We start from the raw sequence: 11839 nt of genomic DNA, 5'->3' as shown, positions 1-11839 counted from the left end.
GACCAGCAGCCAAATGGGCTATTCCCATGGTGGAGAACAACGACCCGATTCTCAATGACTACCAGAACTTTTTGGCAGGGTTCCGAGCACACTTTGACAACCCGATCAGAGACGTCACTGCCAGCCGGGAAATTCAGAAGCTCAAGCAAGGTAACAAGAGGGTGGGAATCTACATTGCTGATTTCAAGTTGTTAGCAGGAGATCTGGACTGGAATGAGAGTGCATTAAAAGACCAATTCAAACAGGGGCTAGATGAAGAAATTAAGAATGAATTAGTGTGCCAGGGAACACCAGCTAACCTAGAAGCCTTATATCAGTTGTCTGTGGTCATAGATGCCAGGCTAGAAGAGCTCAGACAGATGCAGCCAGGGAGAAACAGGACCCTCAGAGCACTTCCAGGATTTCCAGCTCTCTCCATAGCATCTACTCACTCAGGACCAGAGGAGCCGATGCAGATCGGGGCGAGCAGGAGGCTTATTTCCGAGGCTGAGAGGCAGAGGAGAGAGAGAGCCCTCTGTTTTTACTGCGGAGCCCAGGGGCACATGGTGAGAGCTTGCCCAGCAAGAAGCCAAGCAATTTCAGTAAGACCCCCAGGGCAAGCAGCTGAAACAAGACCCATCTCTGCCTCTGCTTCCAACAGGGGAAACTCCGTCAGTCTCCCTCCACAGAGCTCAGCAGGGAGACCATCAATCAATTAAGGAGCGCTCATTCCGAGGATTCCAGGCAATCCTTTTACTACTTACCAGTCATAATGCACGTCAACCCCGAGCACCAGGTCAAGCTAGAGCCCATCATGGATTCTGGAGCTTCAACCAATTTTATTAATGTGCAGACCGTACAAGACTTCAACATCCCAACCATAGAATTGCCATGTCCCATAGAAGTGGAGACCATTGATGGCCAGCCCCTCAAGGCAGGGCCGATTAGAAGGTTCACAGAACTGGTGCAACTGACAATGGGAGACCACACTGAGTGGATCCAGCTTTATGTTACTGCATCGCTTAATGTGCCTGTAATCCTAGGCACGTCTTGGCTGAGGATCCACAACCCATTGCTGAACTGGACTATGGGAGCAATCTCCTTCCCAGCTAAGGAATGCCAGCACCACAAGATTCAAGCTGCTCTCCACTCTCCAGCAACCAACGCAGTCACGGAAGCAGGGGGGATCCAGTTGCCAGCCAAGTATGCAGATTTTGCAGACGTTTTCAGCGAACAAGAGGCCACAGCACTACCCCCCCATAGGGACTGTGATTGCACCATTGAGTTGATACCAGGAGCCAGGATTCCAGCAAGGAAACAATATCCCATGTCTCCCAAGGAACTAGCCACCTTAAAGGATTACTTGGACTCTAATCTCCAAAAGGGGTTCATCCAACCATCTACTTCCCCAGCGTCTGCTCCTACCTTCTTCGTACCAAAGAAGCCTGACCCGTTGGCACCTGCAACCCAGGAGACACCCATGAGAGTGGTCCACGATTTCAGTTTTTTAAATAAACTAACAAAAAAAGAAACTTACCCGCTGCCTCTAATCTCTGATCTGCTGGATCGTTTACAGAAGGCACGCATTTTTACCAGGTTGGATCTCAGGAATGCGTACAATCTGATCCGGATGAAAGAGGGGCACGAATATCTAACTGCCTTCGACACCAGGTTTGGTAAATTTGAGTACCTTGTTTTGCCCTTTGGCTTGTCTAATGCAGGAGCCATATTTTCCCGATTTATGAATCAAATTTTCTCTGATTTACTAGATAAGTATCTGGTCATTTATCTAGATGACATATTAATTTTCTCTGAGGATGCTACAACTCATGTAACCCATGTACGTAATGTCTTACGAAGACTGAGAGAGAACAAGCTATTCGCCAAGCTAGAGAAGTGTGCCTTTGATTTAACTGAATTACATTTCCTGGGCTATAAGGTATCAACAGAAGGCATATCCATGGATCCTTCTAAGGTCCAGGCAACTCTCTCTTGGCCACCTCCCCGAAATGTTAAAGAAGTACAAAGATATCTAGGATTTTGCAATTTCTACAGGTGGTTCATAAAAAACTTTAGTGACAGGGCTAGACCCCTCACACAGCTTTTGAAGAAAGGATCAAAATTCATTTGGGGGGAGAGAGAGCAAGCAGCCTTCCAAGAATTTAAGCAATGCTTTGCATCCCAGCTGCTGTTAAGACACCCTGATCCCACGAAGCAATTCATAATGCATTCAGATGCTTCCGATATTGCCATTGGGGTGGTGTTATTGCAATATACAAACAAAACCGAGAATACATTGCTTCCGTGTGCCTTTTTTTCACGCATGCTCTCACCAGCAGAGAGAAACTATGATGTTTTTAACAAGGAGTTGCTGGCAATTAAAGCAGCATTCCAAGAGTGGAGGCACTGGCTAGAAGGTGCAACCTTTCCTGTGAAAGTTTGCACCGATCACAAGAATTTACAGCTTCTACAAAACACCAGATCCCTCACCCCACGCCAAATCAGATGGAGCCAGTTTTTCTCCCGTTTCAATTTTGTTATTTCTTATGTGCCCAGGGCGCAAAACTGCTTGGCAGATGCCCTGTCTCGATCCTTTCAGGCAACCCCCGCCACTCACCAGGAGGTACAGGCTACTATATTACAACCTCACAACTTTGATCAGTCTATGAGGGGGAACCAAACAGAGATTTTAGCAGCAGGCAGACAAGCAGAGGACCTATTTACAAGAGTCAGAGCTCAGCAGCAACAGGACCCGTATGCCAGGGCCAGGATGGATGACCTCCAGAGGGACCCGCAAGACACTGCCCCCCCCCATTCAATGTGGAGGCAGGAATCCTCTGGCATAGTGGGCGATTATATATTCCCCCTTCATTGAGGGAAGAAGTACTGAGACTTTGCCATGACCATCAAATGGCAGGCCACGGAGGTGTTTTCAAAACTCTCCATAGAGCTCTGAGAGACTACTGGTGGCCTAAGATGACTGCAGACATAAAGGTTTACGTTGCTTCTTGTCCCACCTGCAGACGAGCCAAGCCTCTCCCAGGGAAGCCCACAGGACTCTTGCAACCCCTACCCACCCCCAGTAGGCCTTGGGATACAATCTCCATGGATTTCATCACTGATTCACCCCCAGTCCAGGGGCTGACTTCCATACTAGTGGTGGTGGACCTTTTCACAAAAATGGTGCATTTTATTCCTTGCAAGGGCCTCCCATCTGCACAAGCCACAGCACAGTTGTTCATGGACCATGTTTTTAGGTATAGAGGCATGGTGAATCACTTGGTGAGTGACAGAGGCCCACAGTTCACTTCCAGGTTCTGGAGGGCCCTTTTCCAGTCATTAGGGGTCCAGATCCACCTGTCATCATTGCATCATCCTGCTAGTAACGGGCAAGCCGAGAAAATTAACCAATGGTTACAGCAGTATCTCAGGTGTTACACCACTTATCAGCAAGACAATTGGCCAGCCCTGCTCCCTATGGCAGAATTTACTTATAACAACTCTGTGCAATCCTCGACCAAGATGTCCCCTTTCCAGGCACTCTACGGGGTTAACCCTCAGGTGTTGCCCACCTCCTCCCAGCAGGGAACTGTCCCAGCTGCGGCTGATTTTCTTAAAGAGCAACAAGCCGCACAGGAGTTGTTAAAGGAGCAGCTGAACAGGGCAAAGAGTGCTTACAAGAGAGCTGCAGATGCTCACAGACAAGAGGGGCCAGCGATTGCAGTAGGAGACAGAGTGTGGCTCTCTACCAAGTTTTTGAACTCTACCAGACCCTCCAAGAAATTGGACTCTAAGTTTGTGGGCCCTTTCACTGTGGTACAGCAGATAAATCCAGTGGCTTCTCGTTTACAGCTACCAGCATCCATGAAAGTCCATCCAGTGTTTCACAGATCATTGCTAGCCAAAGACCCTCCCCCAAGTGCCTTACGATCGCAACTGCCCCCCCCACCTCCAGTAATTGTGGAGGGGGAGGAGGAATACGAAGTTGAGGAAATTCTGGACTCTAGGAGGAGGGGAAGGGGCATCCAATATTTCATACACTGGAAAGGGTACCCTGAGGAAGAGTGCACGTGGGAGAATGCCAGAGATGTACATGCTCCAGCACTGGTTCATCGATTCCATCAGCTTTTCCCTCACAAACCCAAGCCTTGCACTCTACCAGAGATTCCTCACTTGGATGAGCAGGCAGAGGAATTCGTAAGTTTGCACCTTCCACCCCCACCTGAAGCCTTGACTCCAGTTACAGAGGAGGGGGGCGCAGCCCTCCACCTCAGGCGTGCATTTCCCAGGGGGGAGGGGGGACGACTCTTCTAATTATCTAGCTATTTTCCAGCAGCGGCCACCTGGGCCAGAAGCGTTATCAGACCTGGAGAGCAGCACTGATTCATCCTTGGAGGAGTTTTCCTTTGAAGACTTTCCATCGTTGCCCAGTTCCCATGGGACCTTAGAAGGAGACGTCGAATCTTATCAAGCCTCTGGAAGGGAGGGGGCTGAAATGGAATGTGAATCTGGAGGGGAGGGTGATGTCATGAGTAAGGATGGTGAGCAGGGGGCTCCCATCCAGGCTGTAAAGCGCATGCATAGTACTGAGGAATTAGGTAGCCATTCAAAGAGACACAGATTGGGCCCGCCTTAGCCTTTGGGGTTTATATGTCTGGGTTTTTCCCACGCTTCTTCAGTTTGTTAGGATTTTCTGTTATGTAGCAGTAATAAAACACTAGAGACCTATTCCTTGTCTCAGCGTGGTTCCTGGCTGTTAGGACAGGTGCTCTTTCAGATCTTCTAGCTTACATGAAGGTATGCTGAGCGTGCTCAGCCTTGCCTGCCAGACAGATCGATTCATACAATGACTCTGGGTCGTCTCTACACAACGCCCACTGTAGGATGTCCCGGTTGAGTCCCTCTTTAAACTGTTCTATTAAGGTTGACTGAGACCAGTCGGGGATTTTCCCAGCTAGAGCCTTAAACTCTAGGGCGTAATCAGCTACAGACATTTGGCCCTGGGTAAGATCCTTCAGCGCCTTCTTAGCTCTTGCCTTGGCCAGAGGATCCTCAAAATGCAGCTTTAATGCCTACATGAATTTGTCGAAATAAGTGCAGGGGAGTCAGCCTCACTTAATCGAACATACCAGTCAGTCACTCGACCCTTCAACTTGGTGGCAATGGCAGTTATCTTAGCCTCTTTGGAAGGGAAGTATGCTCCAAACTGCCTCATGTAACTTTTAGCATTAGTTAGAAAGAAAGATAACTTGGTTGGATCCCCATCAAACTTGACAGAAAAGTCTCTCACCCCCACTCCGGTTGGAGCGGAATTGGCAGCTGCTTGAGTGTTTGGGCCCCAGGTTACAGTAGCTTTCCCTCTTTGGGGGGGGGGGGGACACTGGTGATCAAGCCCCGTAGGGTGGAGATTCATCCCGGAGCCGTCTCCAGCCCCGCTCTGCCGGCAGTCCGGATGGGGGCCGGAGTGGAGCTGTCTCTGGCCCCACTCCGCCGGCGGTCCAGATGGGAGGATGGGGGATGGTTGCGTGAAGCTGGGATCTTCTCCGCTCCTCCCCTGCCCCCCCAATGACAGAGACAGGTTTCTTAGCATGTACTCCATCGATTCTATTTTGGCCTCCACCACTCTTAGCCTTTCAGGGGTTTGAGATTCCTCCCTCCCTCGTGTGTTCAGCTGTCTCTCTGTTGATACTGTGGTAGATTCTACATCTGGGGTCAGCGGGAACCAATACTTCCAGGACGCCTGGGACGTCCCTGGCTGGGGTTCTCCCACTTCATCCCAGGTGATCAACTCTGCAGGCGATTCGCTGGGTGCCGGTTGCTCTGGTTCTCCCCCATCGTCAGATTCCTCCACCTCAGGACTGGAACTCGGATTCCGCCCGGAAATCTGAAGGTTCTGGGGTGAGGCTGAGTTCTCTGCTCTTGACTGTCGACTCGGGCATCAAGCTAGCCGTCTCCTCAAGTCCCCCGGTCGTAAACTTGGACTCGGCCATCGTTAACTATTTTCCCTCACAAGAAACTAATCTTGGTAGGAGCTAATGGTACAGTTTTGGTGGTTCTCAGCTTTATGTAATGGTTGCCTATTCTAAAACACTATCAGACTCATGAGTAGGAATTTAAAGATACCTGATTTATTAAAGAATAGTATGCAGGATCACAGAGAAAGCTGAGAATGATAAAAGCGCGCCAAATACAAATTAAAAACCCTCGGTGCAAATGAAATCCCTCCCCCCGTAGAATCTTCCCAAGTTCACAATCCCAGGTGCTCCTCACGGTTTCTGATGGTCTGCAGAAAAAGGCCTTGAACAGAGAACATAACCCAAACACATTCCATTGTAATGAACATAGATACAGAGCTTGGTACAAGGTTTCACAGCAGAAATGCGCATCAGCGCCATGGCATGTGAAACATTACGATGTATACTGTACATTGAAACAGTGAACATGACATGTTTTTACTTTTCTCCAGCAGGTGAGCTCATGTGATTTGGAGAACTGCCTAGAATAAGACTGCATGAGAATTATTCTTTTCATATGCCCAGTTTTGACACATCATACCTCTCTCTCTTCAAATGTTTTTCCCATATTGTGATCCTAAAACTAGCACTCCTCATACTGATCCTTGGAATCAGAAACTCCACATAGCTCAAGGCACAATCTGGAGAAGTGCTTTGTCAGGGCCAGCAGAATCTTTTGCCCTAGTCATTCATTAATCACATTCAGGAGTATTTCTTTTCAGCCCTATTCCTCAAACTGCATATTTTTCAGTCATCTGTGGAATTGAGGATGTTTGTTTGCAAAGGCTGTGGGGAAGGGATGTCTCAGCCACCTAGAACTCTGAATGCTGCAATTCCTTTACTGACAGCCTTCCTTAATCAGCAGCTGCCAAAAGAGCCAATAGGACAGCATTGTTCCTGCTTGAACATGGAAAGCTTGAAACTGGGCAGAGATGGGTCTGGGTGCATTACCATGCCCACTGGTCTCCTCTAACTCCTGCCATTGAACAAAAAAGACTGAAAGATAATTTATTTGCATTCCTTTGGACATGAGGAACACAACCTGTGTAACTTGAGATCTTCACTGCATGGGTTGTCAAAGCTTTTTATTGTGTAAATTTTCCAACCAGAAAAATTCCCCAGACTTTTAATTACCACTGATCTACAGAAATACATTTTTAGACTTCTGATAAGAAACTCTGGCAGCTAGTTAACAGAAATTAAATCAATTCCTTATGTTGCATCCTTCTAAAGTTTAGTGAATGTGTATAAGAAACCAAATAGTAGGATTTGTTGCAAAAAACTATTGGGTGATTTTCTTTATTTCTTCAAAATGGTCAAGCTAATGGACTGGCTGCCATTCATTCATTCATTCAAAATATGTATATGGCTGCCCATCTTATATAATGCAATCCTGGTAGCTAACAATAGAAATTCCATAACACTTCCATCCAGAATCCCCATTTTTAGTTTAAAAAACACATCCATATCTCTTGCTGAAATGCAGTGGTTCACCTGTCTCCAGTTCTGGATATGCAATACCAAAACTGTAGGAATGATGAAATACTTTGGCCACATAATGAGAAGACAGGACACCCTGGAGAAGATGCTGATGCTAGGGAGAGTGGAAGGCAAAAGGAAGAGGGGCCGACCAAGGGCAAGGTGGATGGATGATATTCTAGAGGTGACGGACTCGTCCCTGGGGGAGCTGGGGGTGTTGACGACTGACAGGAAGCTCTGGCGTGGGCTGGTCCATGAAGTCACGAAGAGTCGGAAGCGACTAAACAAATAAACAACAACAAGGAATGATGATGATTTTATAATACTTACTGAAAGAAAACAAGAACAGACAAGAAAATCAGAAAAAGAGAGGGGAGTGGCAGTGACTTTAAAAAAAAAAATTGTAAAGCCACACTGCAAGACATGGGGCTTTTGCACATTAAAAAGAAATTACTGCCACTTGGGATGTCCCTCCCTCTATCTCTGCTATGGTGTTAGGGAAAGCACAGCACATCTCTTCTTAAAGGAGAGAAAACACTGCTAAAAAGGTGCAACTGTTCAGGCAAAACGGGCTGCAGGTATTTGCATTTATCTTTCATATAAACTCATCCATTTTGGAAAATTAGAGCTCTTTTGGTAAGAGGAATTTCCCAAAGAATACTGCTGTTAGCTTAGTCTTGCAGCAATGCAGACTTTTACACACTTTACATAAAATATACAGAGTTACCAACTAGCCCACTAGCCTCCAAATCCACAATGTATACCATGACAGCAGGTGTTTTGTTGAGACAAAAATAGTCACTTCTTGTAGCAGATTCCTATGAGAATAAAGTTTGAGATAGCTTTTGTGATTAATGCAAAACGCTTGATCCCGCCTGCCCAAAGTCCCGTATGACTTTCAACAGTACTTTCCCCACAGAAAATAAAACCCTTCAGTGAGTGGGAATAACCTGTGAATGCTAATAAAGTATGTTAATGTTGGGTGCTTTTCCTTTTATTTTAAATGAGTTGCAGAAACGTTCTTAATACTAATATCCTTTTTTTTTTAATCATGTCCAATTCTCAGAGACTGCCTGGACAAGTCCCTACAGTTTTCTTGGCAAGGTTTTTCAGAAGTAGTTTGCCGTTGCCTCCTTCCTAGGGCTGATTAATATTAAATTAATATTCTTTAACCATTGGTAAAAGGGGAAAAGCATACTAATTGACAGAATTGTGCCATAAGTGAATCCCAGAGCAGAAGCCAGGAGCCTAAAGAAGGCAGCCACACATCCAGTGGAAGGAACTTTATTATACTGGTATTAACATTGCATAATCCCGTTATTCAAAAGCAATTTTAGGAAAAATCTCTCAGGCCTTTCAAAGTCAGACAAACAGGCAAACAACAAGGAATAATAATCTACTTTGTAATGTAATTGATTGTCTACCAGGCTCAGAACATGCTTGGCAAGGATCTAAAATTCACATACACAGACACACATTTTTAGAGATTTGCACAGTTTTTTTAAAGGCCCATCACATTTCCCTGCGTAACAATGTTTATGGCTATCTGGAATGCTTGATAAAACAACAGGCTGCAGCAATGTTACCTTCCTGCCACCACTACTGGTATTCTTTTTTTAGTTTCCTTATTTCAATCCCACAGAAACCATCTTTCCTCTCCCTCAAACTGAAAGCATACATTTTTATGGTTGGTCACACAGTCAGCCAGATATTTAGACTGGATTTGGCATTTTTGTCTACCTATTGAGTCATTCCCAAGGACCTGGGATAAGCAGATGTTGTTTAATAATATTACAGGTATCGTCACAGGATGTAAGCTGTTTCAAGTAAAGCTGCCTTTTACAATTGACTGATTTTGTCAATGCCAATGGTGTTCAAATGGTGCTCAAGGTGTTTTGGAATTGAACCCAAGGTGCCTATTACTATTGGTACTGTCTTTGCTTTCTTTTGCCACAGTTGTTCTATTTGCAGGTCTTTATATTTTGTGATTTTCTCCAATTCTTTCTTTTCTATTCTGCTGTCTCCAGGCATTGCAATGTCCACTATCCAGACTTTTTGTCTTTCTTATCAACAATTGTTAAGTCTGGAATTTTGTTGACAATTGTCCCAGACTTAACAATCATCGTCATCATCATCATCATCATCATATCCTGCCTTTTTTACATATAACTCAAGGCAGTGAACGTACCTAATACTCCTACCTCCTATGTTTCCCCACAACAACAACCTTGTGAGGTGAGTTGGGCTCAGAGACAATGACTGGCCCAAAGTCACCCAACTGGCTTTCATGCCTAAGGGGGGCCTAGAACAGTCTCCTGGTTTCTAGGCCAGCAACTTAACCACTGCGCCAAACTGGCTCTCTCTATAGCTATTTTGACTATATTATATTATGTATATAGTCTGCCAAGAAAATGTCGAGAAAGCAGTGTCCCCCCAAAGGGTCAGACATGACTCGGTGCTTGAACAGGGGACCTTTCACCTTTCACACATGTATTATATTTGTTTGCTTGTATATTTATTAAAAACAGACAAAAGGTAGTGATACATTTTCTCCACTGTCATGTTTTTTAGGTGCATACCGGATTTTGCTTTGAAATTGGAATTTGCAGAAGTAAGCTACAAAGGTTAAAACATAGTTCAGATATTGGTTCTATTTTTCCTGAATGAACAGATTGTGTCTTCAATTCCAAATTCAACTTCTCTGGTCCCAAGGTGATTTTCCATATTCTAAAATGCTGCCAAATAGTGACTATTTCAGCCTTGTTATTCAACAAGTTTATTTATTTAACAAATTTACAAGGCCACCCAACTCACACACGGCTGTCTTTCACATAGCTTCTGTCTCTAAGAAATCTTCCCCAGGGTGAGATGGGCATTGCCTGGAAAAACAATATTCCAGGATAAAAACATAACACACACATTTAGATTCCTCATCCACCCATCCTTAAGGATTCCACTTATCCTCCTCCTATATTTAAATTCTTCACCTGTAAAAGGGAGGTAACTACAGGACTGCAAATTGTGGGGAGACAGGGAGTTAATGGCTGTAATATGCTTTCAGGATGGTATGTTGTTACTAATGCTAATAATCAGTTTAACATCCAAGGGCGTGTTCATTGTAGATCAAGCAGGGGTCTTTTTTGAGAGAGTTTTACTTATTTCCAGGGCTTACTGTATAGGCCACTCCAGTCAGAACCAGCTCTGAGTGGCATACAATTGCTCCTCAAGTTAAGATAAAAACATAACTGAATGCCGCAAAAAAAATTATGTCCAATGGAGTGACTGTTCGTTTTATACCATTGTATATCATTCATGTCTCACCTTTGATTTCTTTAGCCTGGAACAGGGCATTGGTAGCTTTCAGTTTCAAGATTGAGTACAATGGGGAATAGAAAATGCAACACAGTGGATTCTGAAAGGGAGCCAGCAAGTCTTCCGCAGTGGAAACAGCTGCTGTACTGTAGTACACTGTGACCCTGTCAGTTCATCAGTATGTTGATGACAGTCAGTTATACATCTCTGCTCAGGCCCTCCAAGTGATGTCATCGAGGTTCTTCCCAGTGCCTGGAGACTATGACGGTGTAGATGGGGAGGTACAAGTTTGGCTCAACTCTAACAAAACCAAGGAGTTACAGGTTTTAAGGGCCCCCAGATCTGGAGATCTTCATCATTAACTATGATTAGGGTTGTATACCCCCAGAGTTGGTACACGATTTGTGGGTCCTCCTGGACTCTCAGCTCTTGCTCAAGGCACAGGTGGCAGCCATAGGGCAGGAGGGCCTTTGTCTAAAGCAATGCAGCTCACGAAGCAGAGGTGTAACATGCACAGATTGAAAAGCACCCATAACTGCCACATAGAGTGCATTGCAACAGTCCATGCTATGTTGGCTTTCCCCAGACAGTAATCCCCTACCTCTAATATTTGTCTTTTAATACATAGTTCTTACTCATCTGATTCTAGTAGTAACTGGATTGGTAAACTACTTCAGTATGTAGTCTTTAATAAATTAATAATAAACGGAGAAAATGCAAGAGCTTGGATCACTGAAGGCTTTTTTGTCTTCCTACTGGCTAAAGCCCTTTTCACCTACTACACTCTCTTCCTGGACCTCATTCTTCCCAGACAGATTTGTAAGGGGCACAAGGATAAGAAGAGTAAATGTGCCAATTCCTTTTCCCATTCACAGCTGTATCCCTTCAGGAGAAACCTGCTAAAAGGTTTTTCCCACCCTTGGAAGAAAAGGTTAATCCTACATAGCAAAGGGTGATCAGTTCCAGGAGAGATGAAGAGAGATATTTCTTCAAATCCTCTAAGAAAGCAATTGCTTCTTCAAATTCAGTGAATGAACTCTTTGTTAAAAAGCAGG

Source organism: Candoia aspera, chromosome 1 (assembly GCF_035149785.1).
Source record: "Candoia aspera isolate rCanAsp1 chromosome 1, rCanAsp1.hap2, whole genome shotgun sequence".
Classification (NCBI taxonomy): Eukaryota; Metazoa; Chordata; class Lepidosauria; order Squamata; family Boidae; genus Candoia; species Candoia aspera.
Note: the sequence above shows the minus strand (reverse complement) of the source record.